This window comes from Panulirus ornatus, chromosome 18 (genome assembly GCF_036320965.1).
Source record: "Panulirus ornatus isolate Po-2019 chromosome 18, ASM3632096v1, whole genome shotgun sequence".
Taxonomy (NCBI): Eukaryota; Metazoa; Arthropoda; class Malacostraca; order Decapoda; family Palinuridae; genus Panulirus; species Panulirus ornatus.
This window is the reverse complement of record NC_092241.1, coordinates 31,186,012-31,202,953: the sequence shown is the minus strand read 5'-3', so window position 1 is coordinate 31,202,953 and position 16,942 is coordinate 31,186,012. Positions and strand designations below refer to the sequence as shown.

The following is a 16,942-nucleotide window of genomic DNA, read 5'->3' as shown; positions in this document are numbered from 1 at the left end:
GTTCCGAGCAGATAGACATGAAGAATCGAGAGATGGAAACAAACTTAAGAAACTCAAACGACATTGGTAACGTGCTTCAGGGACTACAGTCGTGTTGGCACATGGTAAAGTGTACTACGTCGGTGAGGAATGAGATAGGAGGGTCGCGGTGGGCGGAAGGCGAGGGCGGGGTCGGTGGGACTGGGGCGGTCCACACGGAGCGAATGGGGCGGGTCGAGCAGCGTACTGCAGGGCGGCGCGGGCTGTGAGGGACCCACTCTCTTCGTGCAGTTGCGTGGCAGCCGCTCGCTCGGCCAGTCGCGCGTTACGGTTGCTCTTGCAGCCCCACCAGACCGAGCCTGTCCGTGTCCCAGTGCCTCAGTGTTCGTTGGATAGCTTGCTGGTAAGAGTCGATCTCTGGAAAAGTTCTTGTCATTCTCAAGGAGTCGAAATTTGAGTATTCACATTAGTGTCAGATTCTATTCCAGATTATCATATTGAATTTGGTCCTATGACTGAGGAGTAAACTTGTGGCGAGTAAAGGCCGAGAAATCAACGAGAGAATCTGGCTCGGCTCAGGAGTAGCACTTAGTACACACAGACAGTAGCGAGGCAGCAACACAGCACTCCAGTGGTCTGGCTGACGTAATGCATGATCCAAGACGAGTGAACGAAGTGATACTTTGCATTTCTAGAGACAAGAAATGCGCAGCCTGTAAGTGTGATATGCGACATCTGTCAGTACATTTCTTGTTGACCAGCGGTCATTTTCTGCTTACCTTTCCAGCATTCGATGGAATATCGTTTTGTTCCATGCAGGCGAATACTGCATGTGAATTCCTTCCACAATTTTGTCTTCGTGTTGCATCAAATGCACAAGATTTAGCACACAAACTGATGATTTCAATGTGCCCGAAAAGAGTAAGTTATGATAAGTACCAACACTGAAAGTTACTTAAAGTTACGGAATAATCGATTTCATTCTAAAAGTATTGGCAATATTCCACTAATTTCCAACTTTCCAACTTTATTAAAGAATGTGACATGGAAATTCGAAAGTGTTAATAGCTCTCAGATCAGATATATGATGCTTCAGTTAAAGATAAATGTAAACCTTCGCTTCCTTTTGCTGATGTGGTCAAATATCAGAAGTAAATGTTCATTCACTACTGCTAGTTAAAAAGACATCTGCGGAATACATAAAAGCATTGCAAAGTATATCAGTGGTCTGCAGTCTCCTCTCGCCCTTCTATGTAAGCCAAATAAGGTAAGCACGCTTAAGAATTGAATATCACAGTCTATATTTGCCATCTAGTTGACAGCCTTGATACGACAAAACGAACAATCTCATTTGAAACTCCATGTCAAGTTAATGTACTTGGCAACTCTCTGCTCTCTATATGTATCTGATATGTTTAAAGCTATAGCTATAAAAGATAAATAATTTCTTATCTAATCCCTCATTGTTGACTACGAGAGAAGCTTAGACAAATGAAGACCAATGACATGGACCATTAAGTCTGGATGGATGGTGGCCACAGGGGAAGCATGGGTCAGGTCGATTCACTGATCACTCGTCCGCTCTTGACACCGGGAGTAGTTCGAACGCTCGGGCTGTGGGTCGTTGTGGGTGACACAACTTTAACACACTCTACGGGCGTTGTCCTTCAGTTTCTGAATCCACATTCTTTTAGTTTATGTCATCGTACTGGTTTACATTTATCATATCATTATAAAAAAAATAAAAGAAATTATCGTAATTCAATATAAAGTGATTTTCAACTGTTCCTAAAAGAAAAGGTGCATGAGGTCAATATATCTATGCCTAATTACAAATCGAAATCATTACTCAATGCGAAATAAAGAGATATTGTGGACATTATTCTGTGTCACTTAAAATCGTAGTCACATCTCAATCAGCGATGGTACCAGCATATACGGATACACGATATTTCTTAGAACCAAATCCGGTCATCTAAATGTTCATTGTCTGATCTGATCAGAAGATTTCTTTTTTGTACAGCTGATTTACATAATGCACTTACTCCGAAATTATGTCTTGACAGTGTGCGAGCGAAAGATAGATAGAAAGATACGAGAGAGAGAGAGAGAGAGAGAGAGAGAGAGAGAGAGAGAGAGAGAGAGAGAGAGAGAGAGAGAGAGAGAGAGAGAGAGAGAGAGAGATTTTCTAAACCATAAACTCATTGTTTTAAATCAAGATTTGATATTAGATGTTCTATGCTTCTTCAGGGTAATTGTTTACGAATGTCATACATATCAATATGATAATAGGCATCTGGTGAGTAACATAGAACCACACACAGTTATTATGTTTACAGCCTCATAACTAATCTCACAATGCATAACATATTGAGAGAAGATATATATATATATATATATTCTTTCATACTATTCGCCATTTCCCGCATTTGCAAGGTAGCGTTAAGAATAGAGGACTGGGCCTTTGAGGGAATATCCTCTCCTTGCCCCCTTCTCTGTTCCTTCTTTTGGAAAAAAAAAAAAAATGAGAGGGGAGGATTTCCAGCCCCCCGCTCCCTTCCCTTTTAGTCGCCTTCTACGACACGCTGGGAATACGTGGGAAGTATTCTTTCTCCCCTATCCCCAGGGAGGATATATATATATATATATATATATATATATATATATATATATATATATATTGGGAAAATGATTTGGTAAACAGAGAAGAGGTAGTAAAAGCTTTGCGGAAGATGAAAGCCGGCAAGGCAGCAGGTTTGGATGGTATTGCTGTGGAATTTATTAAAAAAGGGGGTGACTGTATTGTTGACTGGTTGGTAAGGTTATTTAATGTATGTATGACTCATGGTGAGGTGCCTGAGGATTGGCGGAATGCGTGCATAGTGCCATTGTACAAAGGCAAAGGGGATAAGAGTGAGTGCTCAAATTACAGAGGTATAAGTTTGTTGAGTATTCCTGGTAAATTATATGGGAGGGTATTGATTGAGAGGGTGAAGGCATGTACAGAGCATCAGATTGGGGAAGAGCAGTGTGGTTTCAGAAGTGGTAGAGGATGTGTGGATCAGGTGTTTGCTTTGAAGAATGTATGTGAGAAATACTTAGAAAAGCAAATGGATTTGTATGTAGCATTTATGGATCTGGAGAAGGCATATGATAGAGTTGATAGAGATGCTCTGTGGAAGGTATTAAGAATATATGGTGTGGGAGGCAAGTTGTTAGAAGCAGTGAAAAGTTTTTATCGAGGATGTAAGGCATGTGTACGTGTAGGAAGAGAGGAAAGTGATTGGTTCTCAGTGAATGTAGGTTTGCGGCAGGGGTGTGTGATGTCTCCATGGTTGTTTAATTTGTTTATGGATGGGGTTGTTAGGGAGGTAAATGCAAGAGTCTTGGAAAGAGGGGCAAGTATGAAGTCTGTTGGGGACGAGAGAGCTTGGGAAGTGAGTCAGTTGTTGTTCGCTGATGATACAGCGCTGGTGGCGGATTCATGTGAGAAACTGCAGAAGCTGGTGACGGAGTTTGGTAAAGTGTGTGGAAGAAGAAAGTTAAGAGTAAATGTGAATAAGAGCAAGGTTATTAGGTACAGTAGGGTTGAGGGTCAAGTCAATTGGGAGGTGAGTTTGAATGGTGAAAAACTGGAGGAAGTGAAGTGTTTTAGATATCTGGGAGTGGATCTGTCAGCGGATGGAACCATGGAAGCGGAAGTGGATCATAGGGTGGGGGAGGGGGCGAAAATTTTGGGAGCCTTGAAAAATGTGTGGAAGTCGAGAACATTATCCCGGAAAGCAAAAATGGGTATGTTTGAAGGAATAGTAGTTCCAACAATGTTGTATGGTTGCGAGGCGTGGGCTATGGATAGAGTTGTGCGCAGGAGGATGGATGTGCTGGAAATGAGATGTTTGAGGATAATGTGTGGTGTGAGGTGGTTTGATCGAGTAAGTAACGTAAGGGTAAGAGAGATGTGTGGAAATAAAAAGAGCGTGGTTGAGAGAGCAGAAGAGGGTGTTTTAAAATGGTTTGGGCACATGGAGAGAATGAGTGAGGAAAGATTGACCAAGAGGATATATGTGTCGGAGGTGGAGGGAACGAGGAGAAGAGGGAGACCAAATTGGAGGTGGAAAGATGGAGTGAAAAAGATTTTGTGTGATCGGGGCCTGAACATGCAGGAGGGTGAAAGGAGGGCAAGGAATAGAGTGAATTGGAGCGATGTGGTATACAGGGGTTGACGTGCTGTCAGTGGATTGAATCAAGGCATGTGAAGCGTCCGGGGTAAACCATGGAAAGATGTGTAGGTATGTATATTTGTGTGTGTGGACGTGTGTATGTACATGTGTATGGGGGGGGTTGGGCAATTTCTTTCGTCTGTTTCCTTGCGCTACCTCGCAAACGCGGGAGACAGCGACAAAGTATAAAAAAAAAAAAAAAAAAAAAAAAATATATATATATATATATATATATATATATATATATATATATATATATATATATATATATATATATATATATATATAAAAGCATGAATCTCAGCAGAGGATAGTACCTAAAATGCGACTGTCGACCAGAATGCTGTTAACCTCGGCACTGTAGGTAGGTCACGCGATGAATAGAACAGTCCACCACAATATAGGTAAATCCTTGTGAATTAACGGCATCTCAGACACCCAGAGTGATGGCAACAACATTCATAACAACACATGATCCACAGCTTGGAACATACATGTATGCACTGCACGATGATAATACCCTATTCTGAAAGCGGTCGTTTTATAAACTATATATATATATATATATATATATATATATATATATATATATATATATATATATATATATATATATATATATATATCGGTTTGAATACCTGTATTGCCTGCATGGCTGAACTGACAGAGTACGTTTTGAGATAGGTCTATGCAATATTGGTTCCCAAGTTACATGTATGATGCGTTATTAGTCTCAAACACTATGTAATTCTAAGACGCACGACAGTGGGTGTCATCTGTCTTAAAGTTATTCGACACTGGAAATTAGTAGCTAGCAGCGTTAACTATCAGGTTCGTCGTCAGTGATTACGACGTGTGCTGGATGAATTAACTGATTAAAACATGATGCCCACCGGATTAACGAGTTCGGGATCTTCCTCTACGGTTAAGGTGTTATCCGACTCAACCAAGAATACCACGTCTAACGTTATGATAAAAGTCCGTACGGGCTTGACTGACCAATTCAATATTAGACGAACATATAACACTTTGGATGAATCCTTGGTGACGCTCTGCCGTTGTCGTCTTTCGCGTATTAAATGTACTTAGTTTTCTGATATTTTTTTCCGTTTCTGGCCTGATTATTAGGTTTATTTTTTTTCCTCGTTATGAGTACCGCAAGTCAGGTATCTGGTCTCTGAATGTTTGGTTCTGAATCTGTGTAGTCTTTCCTATACCTGTATTCCTTTCCTTAGCCGTACTGAAGACTTGATAGTCATGAAACACACACACACACACACACACACACACACACACACACACACACACACACACACACACACACTCCGTAGTGTATCAGTTAACGTTGCGGACAACCATGAATGCATGGGACACCTGGGATCAAACCCGTATTGGTTCGAATATTGGTCACGGCAGCCTCCCCACAGTGATTCCAGCTGTTCATCCTTCTTTATGGGCGGGTCGATAAAATGGGTACCTGGCATAAGCTAGTGTGTGTGTGTGTGTGTGTGTGTGTGTGTGTGTACAAAGGAGTAAAGACATTGGTTGGCAACATGAATGTGAATCTCTCTCCCCGTAGTACACAAACAGTAACCACGCAAAGATATATTTCAGTTCTGGCCCTTATTCATCGTTCACCCCTGTCATTCTAAAGCTACTCATCCTGCAGCAAACTTAACAAAAAAAGAAAAATACTAGAATAGGTTAAACTTATCCAGCTAGACACTTATTTTGCCGCGGTAGATATGCAATCGTATTCTAAACAAGTTCTCCAACCCTTCATTTACCCAGATATCTGTATCTGTCAAGCAAGAGATAGAATGACATCATATTACATAAGGTTGAAAGGCTAGTCTGCTCCCCATGACTGTCGTAATAGATGTGGTTTCAGCAATTTGATATGAAATGATTAAGCTCCTAAAGGTATACCTGATCTAATATACCCTTATATACTCAATGATACAATGCCCGTTCTCTGGTAGTTACAAGATTGTAGCAACCCCCCGCACTGTGACCAAACACATGGAGACGACAGATAACAGATTATCTGACATCCTATCATAAGACTATGTAGTTGAGAACCGTAGGAGTTAGATATCCTAAATTCCAAATCTATATAGACGGAAGACATGATAGTGAAGCAGAAGGCTCCTTCCAACTAAGCATCATGCATTAAAAAAGGAATATATCGACACGGATACTTTATAGAAAGATGCGAATGGAAAACACAGTCTAATTTAGTGATGATAGCCGGGTAATCTTGGACAGAAGCTCAAATCTGAAATATAAATATATAGAATACATGTATATCCTGTTGCCGTATGTTCGGGATGCATAAAACATTAATTTGAATAATCATCATTGTAGGAGAGGAGAAAACGAATTTGGTATCTGATCATTTTAAGTGTCTTTTGCCAACGAGCATTTCCTTGTCATTAATTTGTAGATATTACAATGAACTGTTTCTTAATGAGATATCACAAGATATTCTTCCCAATCGTTCTTTAATTTCAGATTATTCTGTTGCTTGAATTTTATGTAATTTTTGGACATAACAAAATCTCCAATGACAAGTTTTGATAGCTAAACACTTCAAGTCTTATTTCTTTAAAGAAAACAGAAGTTGAAACAAATTACTTTGCTCGAATGTTTCTAACATTAGTAAGAACATTACCTTACTGATGATAAGCTCCCCCATGTCCGCCTAACTTCCTGCGTGATACGACACCAATTATCCAATTACGAGATCGTTCATGAATAGCTTGTCTGACCGCCGCCCCTGTAAATGAGTTCAGGTGGGATGACACAAACATTTCCCGGCCCGGGGCCGAGCACGCGCCCATAGTCAGCTGTGGTCGCGTGTCGCTACACAGCTGTTGTGATCTGGGGTGCTGTTCCTAACGGCATTTCCTCCTCTTCTCTTTACCGTATTTATTCCTGTGTATTCTAACATCACATAATGGCCTACAATCCTAAACCATCTCCAAGGTTCAGTAAAGGTTTCATCTTCCCTCTGTATCCATATGAATGCTGGGACGGTGTGAGAATAACTAAAAAAGGAAATGAAAAAGTCTCGCTGACAACCGCGCCAACTTGGTGACCACAGGAGGGAGACGATACCCCACCTGCCGCGGGTCTGCTTCAGCTACCCCGGCACCCGCCTAGTTGCCCCGAGTCACAAGGCGTTTGCAGAGGTTCTCATTGTCTTTTGACCCACCTTGATGGGATGATTTGCTCTTTGATTGTCTTGATACTCTGGTCAAGTAGGAGCTGGGTTGTGATAAGAGGAGGGTGTAGTATTTTTCTGCACGTTCAGATGACATTTCTTTCAAATGTTGATTATCAAAAGAGTCTGCGTCGCGCATATTCAAGAACGTAGGCTTTCATTCCTGAACACGCTACGAATGATAAAAGCATATATTAAACACTGTATATATATATATATATATATATATATATATATATATATATATATATATATATATATATATATATATATATATATATATATATATATATATATATATATATATATATATATATATATATATATATATATATATATATATATATATATATATATATACATACGTCCACACACGCAAATATACATACCAACACAGCTTTCCATGGTTTACCCCAGACGCTTCACATGCCCTGATTCAATCCACTGACAGCACGTCAACCCCGGTATACCACATCGATCCAATTCACTCTATTCCTTGCACGCCTTTCACCCTCCTGCATGTTCAGGCCCCGATCACACAAAATCTTTTTCACTCCATCTTTCCACCTCCAATTTGGTCTCCCACTTCTCCTCGTTCCCTCCACCTATATATATATATATATATATATATATATATATATATATATATATATATATATATATATATATATAACAAATTGAATAGACTTTAAAGTCTCAAGACACAAATGAAGAGACTAGCAGGCGAACCAGGAGTTCACATACAAGTAACAAAACAACTGAGGAAACTAATAATTATAACACGTAGTAATTAAATTCACCCTCCCTTCCAGCCCTCACTTTTACGCTCACGAAATTATTTCCGGTGCAAACGGCGTATGGAAGTGCGCCGGTGATGTCACTGCAGGATTGTCAGTGCGCTCATCCTGTGTCTTATATATGCAGGCACACCGGCAATGATTCATTCGTTTACTCTAAAACTGAATTATCGCGGGCAAAATACCAAGTCTCCCCTAGTTGTAATCTAACTGTATCCCATCCTGTAATACATTAGACGAAACCAACTTGTTATATCAAATCTGACTTCTTGTTTCATGTTCTGACTTTGTGAATAGGACGGGTTGGCTCGAATCCATCCAGATGAAAGGGTGTGTCATTGACAAACGAGTTGGCAGTGATGGTGAGTCAGCAAAATTTGATAAATCTAGCTAAAAACGAAGTGAGCCACGGAAACGTTGTTATAGAAAACAAGTATATATTTGATCCAAAATATCCATAACATGAGGACATTTTTTATAGTCCGGAAATTATGACACAAGAAAGGAAATGAAGGAAGTAAAGAAGAAGAAGGAATGGAAAAGGTTATGAAACTGGCATACCAGAAAGACACGCAAGGGTCATACAAAGGAATAACTCAATCATAACCCTTGGGAAACGTAAGTGTCTAGCAGATCCTTGTGCGTGTAGGAAGGGATGTATGTGAGCTTCAAAGGCATGTCACTGAGTCGAGGCCGATGAGAGTATGGTTTGTCAGTGACAGCACTGAGTCTCACGAGGAAGAGGACAGGGTACACAGACTTGATGTTATAACATGGGAAAAAGAGTTCGCTTAAATTATCAAAATCGAAAGACTGCCTATGAAGACTGTAAGTTCATCAGTCCGGAATAGTATGCTGCTGGAACATGTCAAAATACCGACAGCCTTTTTATGAAAGGCATAAGCTGAGTACCCATATTGTCTCACTGAATGTAACAATAACCAAACTGTAACAATGAACCAACTGTTGATTGTGCCAGAGATGTGTCGTGAGGTAGAATGGCGGCCTTGACCTTTCGTTCATCCCTGCTATGTTAACAATTTAAACGAGGGATGCCCCCCAACTTCATGTCCAGTTCTAGCAAGAATTGCGTTTTCTCTAGTGATGCAGCAGATAATTTCTTAACACTATCTGGTTCCGGTACGCACTGTCTACGTTTCGTCTCTCCCACCAAGTCCTATCTCACACAGTCTTGTCATGCTGCAGCAAATGCTGTCTCTCCCCCTGACAGCCCAACAAGTCGTACATTTATCTGATATATGCTGGCAAGTCAAGTCATCATCTCTCCTATTTCATTAAAAGTCTTGTCTTTTCCGGCTGAGTCTGTGATCTTGCCAGACCCGAGCAATTTCTCTCTTCCCTTCTGCCATCTCAGCAAGTCATGTCCTCCTCTGCCCTAGCTCACCAAGTCTTATTTTCACCTGTTTGCTCCCATCATTTCGCTATCCCTCGTTCAGTCTCAGCATACGGTCTCTGGCCAGACTGCCCAGGCCCACGCAAGTCCTGTTTGTCCAGTGCCATCTTGTCTCTCTGATCTCTGCCTTGTCATGCAACAGCCTTGCTCTCTTCTGTCCTTCTGGTATATTTGTTTTAACAACGTTACTCTTGTCCCAACGTCCAACTCTCCCATTCTTACCTTCACACCATCCGCTGTTTTCTTCCCATATGTCCTCACATCACTAGCCCTTGCCTCCTGATCTCCAGATTTAATCAGTTTACACTTATGTTAGAACTTAAAAAAGGTTCCCTGCCATTTGGCTGTAGATAAGTAATCATTTGCTACAATCACGTCAGAACTTCTTCAACCCAAATACACAGATACTCAGGCTTGGTAGCATGTAAGCAAGAGATGCGTTGAGGAAGCAACTCGTCGTCTATACCCACGTCCTAACTCTGGCGTGTTGCTGAAAGCCTCCCACGTTAAATCCTAAACAAATACCTACCTGTTCCTCCTCCTCCTGCCCTTCCCCCACCAACTGCATCCTCGACCGAGCCAGAGAGGAGGGTAGATTAACCCTCATGGTGAATATCAGTCGAGAAGCATCATTGCTGCTGATGGTGATGCAGTAAAAGAGAATGCTCCTTGATGACTCCTGTGCGGCGGTGTGCTTTTGATCATGAACTTATGTGCTTCTTAACTCCCCCAACCACCCTCCTCCCCTAACCCTCCTCACAGACACACAGACTCCGTGTTTTGTATCTTATTGATGCCGCTAAGCTGTAGCGTCTTGACGGAGGTCATCAGTATACATACTGCTTACTCTCACAAGTGCTCATTACTGAACGAGGTGTGATGTTACAAGTGGATGTGGTGTCAGCGTCTTCTCCGTATAAGTTAATGAAGATTTATTTGTGTTCATTGGTATGCTTGCCCCGTCTCTCTCTTTTACCCGCTGTCTATCATCGGTGGGACTCCCCGCGTACACCCGCGAGACAACGTTTCAAAAGGTTAATGATAAAAGTCAATGAAGTCTTTGTGTAAAGATACAGTAATTCAAGACTATCATAGGAAAATCTCCGAAAGGCGCATTTGAGGAACCAAGATTTATTGGTTTTGAAATGCAGTTTCTGCTCTCTCTCTCTCTCTCTCTCTCTCTCTCTCTCTCTCTCTCTCTCTCTCTCTCTCTCTCTCTCTCTCTCTCTCTCCCGGATTTCTCCTGTAATTGCTACTTCTTTTGAAGAATTGAGTGCTGAACCCCTTAAATCTATTTTCGAATCCTCCGTAGGAACAGTATATTGCAGATATGGTTAAGTGTTCTCCAGACATTAATGTTTCTACAGTGAAGATACTACGACCCGAAGGCCGGTGAGACTTATTGGGGAGGAAGTCTTGGAAATCACTGAAATATCTAAGCACGATGGAAGAGGAATACTTAAAAGGTCTTGACCTCTTTAAGGCTCATGGTTCTAATGAAGTACCTCCACATGTGCTGAAAATATATCCAGATATAAGAGGCAAAAAACTCAAGACGGTGCTCTAGAAAGATAAAGTGCCAAGGGAGTGGAAGAAGGCAAAGATCATACCAAATTTTAAGAAAGGAGACCTGGAGGATGTGCTGAACTAGAGACCGGTTTACCTGATATGCGCATTTTATAAAGTACTGAAAAAGATATTGAGACGGCAAAGGGATGACTTCTTGCAGAGGAGAATTTATCTACGTGAGAGACAGAAAGGTTTCAGAAGATCATGCGTCATTAGCCTCTTAGATTACTTTGAAAGTGAACTTTGTTTTAGACAAAAGAGAAGGCTGGACTGCCAGAAAGCATACACCACAATATCACACAAGAGGTTGGTAAAAAAGCAGGATCCTAAAGCTGGAGCAAGGGGTAGACTTCTCCCATAATCATCATAAGGGAAGGGAGGATAGGACGTATGTTAGGGAAGCCCTCTCGAGATAGGGTGAGGTTGTCATTCTGCTTTAGGAACAATGTTCTTCTTGATATATGTCAATGACTACCAGGATGACTGTAGTCCTACGTTTGCTGATGATGTCAAAAAAAACATGAAGGAGGTAAGATCGAGGAGAATTACGTCAACGTACAAGGGGACCTAGACAAACTCCAAAGTTCTTTTAATACATTGATGATGAAATACAAGATAGTGTGGGTGAGATGCATTGAAAGAATGCCTCGCTGTTAATGATATCCAACACGAAACAAGGTGCAAGAACCTTTATGTAAGACGGACTTAGAAGTAGACATCGCTCCTGTTGGCAGAGTTCCATGTCAGGAAAATAGCAAAGGAAACAAACTGTCCGCGGGCAAGTCTTAGAATAACATTTACGTATATAGACAAAAAACTTTAAACAGGTAGTTCGCATACTACATTATACTTAAAGTAGAAAGTGTTTTTCAAGTTTTATCATTAATTCACTCAAAGAAGCACAGGGAATTAACAGGGTCCAGAAGAGGGTAACAGAGTTGGTACAAGAATCAAGAGAGCAGAATCACAAGTAGATTTAAGAAACCTTGACGTTTCCCACCTGGAAATGAGAAGAGATTACCTGATCAACAACCTTAAATTTTTGATCCAGTTTGATGAAGTCATCAACGAACAGTTTTTTGAAAAATTCAAACATAGAACAATCAGAGGTCCTGACATGAAACCAGAGACTTGTGAAAAAAAAAGATTTAAGGTAGTACTTCTATAGGATAAGAGTACTGGGTGAATAGAATAAGATGAATGGTGAAATTGTGTATACATACGACGTAACAGAAGTGGAGAATGTTCAAGAGATGAGGCCCCACGAGTGCACATCTCCCTCCCCATGTAGTACAAAATAGTACTTACAAATAGGTAACCACACACACACACACACACACACACACACACACACACACTCATTACTTGGTAATTAAATGGCCAAATGGCCGCGCCGTAGGTTGCCTAGTTAATGGCGCTCTTCTTGTTAATAAGTCTTCGTGGTCCACAGGAGCAACGCCAAATGGTTAATTCATGGTTGAAGCACAAGCGGGAGGGACTGAAATTTAGGTGTCGCCTGCACCATCACTCTGCAGGAAGGGCGGGTGGAAGGGAAGTACTAATGAAAGAGGGAAGTGGAGAGGCAAGAGGGAGGGGATGAGAGGTAGACAAATTATCTAATGAAAGGATAAAGTTGAAGGACATAGAGGGAAGAAAGGATGGAAGGCAAGAGGAGCGAGGGGGACGAAATGGGACAATAAAGAAGAGGGAGAATAGAAGACAAATACGAGATACAATCAAATGACTGACTGTATGTGTCAGTGATCACCTATGGTGTCGGAAATATCCCTGAGATCAAGGACCCAAAAAATTGCTGAAGAGGAAAATTTACGGATCTGTTTTTGTCTTCAACACTCTCTGAGTCTCCTTCTTCTGGGAATGTTTGCACTAAACACCACACAGAACTGAGAACGCGAGAATGATGAGCTTCGTTACTGCTCTGCCAACGCTGGGTATCGCAGTAGTTACCATCATGGTTAGTAACGCGTTATCTGTCAGCCTGTCGCTGCCTGGGTCATACCCACCCCGCCGAGCTACTCTAGTCGTTTCCCACAAGTCTACGACAGTTGTTGGGCTTATGAAGATGGCAACCTTGGGAGGATTGACAACAAGCACACATCTTTAGCCCCTTTAAATCTGTCTCGGTTACGGAGACGGATACATGGGCATCCAGACCATTCTTAATTTCATGAGGTTTTGGCTGCTCTAAATATATGAAAAAAAGACAAAGGTGGAATGAAATGAAAACAAAAACAGAGGCACAGACTAACAAAGCTCCTTCATCCCCTTCACCCAATAAAGGCGACGAGAATCAATGTTACAGTGGCCATTTGTGATAAGATTAAACTGGAACTCGTAACAAAGTTAATATAATTAATTCATTTTATAGCCTCTCTCACCCTGCTCTGGTTCCAGAGCTAATTACCATGCATTCATTAATGCTCACATCTTAAGTGGTTGAATGAGAGCTTTATTCTCTTCAAATTATTTCTTTTTTTACTCCCTGGTATAAATCACCAATACGATCTATCTTTTGTTCACAAAAGTCGAGTAAGTGCTTTTATATAGATAAGCATAAGAGATACATCTCTTTTCCATATCGACCATGTGATGAATTCATATATCATAATGACTAAGTCAGACTAAGTTTAGATTATCTTGAACGGACAATTACCATAAAGAAAAAAGAAATAGCAATCTTGCACTACTTGGTACCCAACTACAGTAGCCTTCATTTTACCTGAACGACGTCACGCTTGGACGTCTGTGAACTCCAGTCGTGAAGATTATAGGGATGGTAACCCACCAGGATGGTGTGTATAGCTGAGCAAAGCAACTCAGTACTATTAGCAGGTGTCTTGGGTGGTGCAGAAAGACAGGGAACGACCATTATGGAACATTCGTCTGGCGGGAAGACGAGAAGGAATCTTACATCTGTTGCGAACTGGTTAAAGAAACGCGATTGAAGCAACCTGAGCCTTATCTCTGGTGTGTTTTGTTATCTTCTTTCCCTGTGCTGTCCTTTAGGAAGGTTTCAGTCAATCATTTTATGAGTCTGAGTCACGTAAAATCCCAAATGACGAATTCATGAGAACCACAGCTGTATAGTTCATCATGGCTCCATTTATTTGCCCGCATATAAGAAGCCCTTACCTCATTCCCTTCAGTTTCATAACAGCTTTTGCGAGATTGCTACGGTAGAGCACTAATAAACACTATCCAACCTCGTCACTCAACCTAATTTCACTCGGGTACACGTCATGTTACAGCAGTTGCAGCTGGCAATGTCTGGCATTACCCCCTCGGACACACTGGTAGTAAATTGAGTCAGTGGTAAGTGTGATGGGGGAGAAGACACCCCACCCTCCCCCTCTACTCCAGACCCCCACTCACTGTCTCCCTAATACCCTCCTCCATCACATCCTCTTCCTTCCTCTCCCCCTCCCCATAACGCACCTGGTTCCTGCCACAAGTTGTGGTCCAAATGTTACGCTATCCTTCCAGGTGTAGTGGTTGATAGTCAGGTTTTGCTACTTGGAAAAGGTATTTCGTCTTACCACAAGGCAGGATATATATTACGACGCGATACAGGCGAATATGTCGATATACTTTTCTTCATGGTATGGAGAGAATTCCATATGACATTCATGAAGAATATCACTGAAGTGATGATAAACTTATTGGAATCGTTGTAATGTAAGCATTAGCAGTATATCGGTGATGAACACAGAGAGCACTCGTTAAGTCCTAAAAGCTAACTTATGACGATCACTATGTTTCTCCTCCATTACACCTCGGCATCGGGAGCATCTCCCATGACTGGGTCATTTGTCAACCAGGTCGCCACAGCCGCCACATACCCACACTCTGGAACGAAGATGCGGTGGACGTCTTAAAAAAAAAAACAAAGGAGGACGTCGGGTGCCGGGATGGTAGCCTTTATACTTCTGGTATTGTTCCTATATTCCTCTGGCTCTTGTCTGTGTTCTCCCGTGATAGCGAGCGCCACGCATATCGGCTCAGCATGACGAATTGCTTCTCCATCAGTCGTCAAGATTACTCACTGGCAGAGATGAGGCCGTGTCGCTGGGCTAATTCGTTTCCAAGATTCGAACTCTTCTATATCATCGTTGAATTCTATCAGTATAAGAGAAGACACTTCCATTCTTTCAGCTAACAGCCCAGTGTATAGTAAGAACAGATCAAATCTCCCAGACCTGACGAGCTTGCGTCATATAGCATACCATAAACGACCTAAGACTTAAAGCAAGTATATAATCGTATATAATCTATAATGCGTCATATTAAAAATAGACAGCGAGAGAGAAGCCCTGTTTAATGGATGACGATGAACCTGTTATAAATCTGTTCACCGGTCATAGACTCGAGGCTAAACATCTGTCTGATATGAATGATCGGAGCGGGTGTTGTGTTGAGGCTGACTGTGGCCTCGAGCGGGGTACTGACCATCCACACCCACACACACACAGCCACACGGCAGTAGATGCAGTGAAGCTGAGGGTCACCTGAGGCGCCGTGCTGCTATCAACACAACTCCGACCTGTGGCTTTCTATACTCACCCACACAGCAGGTGTTGTAATGAGGCTGATGGGTGACCTGAGGCGTGAATCACAGACCAGATGGTTCGCTACACAGACAACAGCTCTGTATCGTCCTCACGTTAGTTGTTACCTCTACAAGGATAACCGGTCTACTGTATCCGTTCGGTATCATCCTTACATTAGCTCTCACATGACAAAAACTGGTCAGTGCCACCATCATGCCGTGTGGGATACTACACAAACAATCTGTCAGATTCAACCTCAAACAGACAACCAGCTAATTCCTGACTTATATCCAAGGACGCCACACACACACACACACACACACACACACACACAGATATCTTCTGGTACTTTACAGTGATAGCAAGATAGTGGGAACTTTACAGCGGTTGGAGTTTCTTGCTGACATACCGAACGCTGGCGTTAAAAGTTTAATGGATAGTCATGTCTTCGGTTAAGGAGGTTGTCAATGAGAGTAGATGGAAGGCACAGAAAGAAGGAAACTTTAGATGAGAGGGTAAAATGGTTGTGAAACTCAAGGGCTGATGGCAACTTACAAAGAATAGAAAATACATTCCTGAATTGTAGATACAGAGAAATGTAACGAAATATAATCAAGTTCTAACTGGTTATCATGAATTGAATCTTGAAGAACGGTCGAGAAAGTCTACTGTACTCATGAGCCACAGACGTCTGACCAGAGCATCAAGAGAACCCGTGTAACCACAACTGATGAAGAATATTTACTGTTATGAGTGGGTTTTTTTTTCTTCTTCATTACATATGAATGACATGCAGCTTACGGATTTTTTGGTTTGATGACCCTTAACCGTCGAACAGCCATGTCAACTAATAACAGCTCCGGTCACTTGGTTTAGAAAGAAATAGAAATAAAAATCCAGGGAATGTCTGGCCTTTGGAGCTGCAGTTGGTGGATGTAGCCTGACGCTGACGTCCTTACTGATGATCCTGGCAGCAGAGAGGCCTGAAGCCCACACAACCAGCTAGCCATTGTATTGAACTGGTGACAGCACCGCACGACCAAGGTTACGTGTGATGGTACACATGTGCACTCGTAATCAGTCTGGAAGCTAAAGAGCCTAGTTACCCTTTAAGATAAACGTAGAAGGAGTATCATAATGATTTTTTTTTTCCCGCAGTGATTGCCAGA

General features: G+C 41.7%; 1 protein-coding gene across 1 annotated transcript in view; it reads left to right on the top strand.

Annotated features, from left to right (window-relative positions):
- Positions 1–268: 268 nt before the first annotated feature.
- Positions 269–16,942, top strand: part of LOC139755022 (uncharacterized) — a 143,750-nt gene continuing 127,076 nt past the window's right edge. Inside the window, 1 exon segment of the mRNA XM_071672953.1 lies at positions 269–382. The gene's annotated coding sequence lies outside the window, so the exon portion shown is untranslated.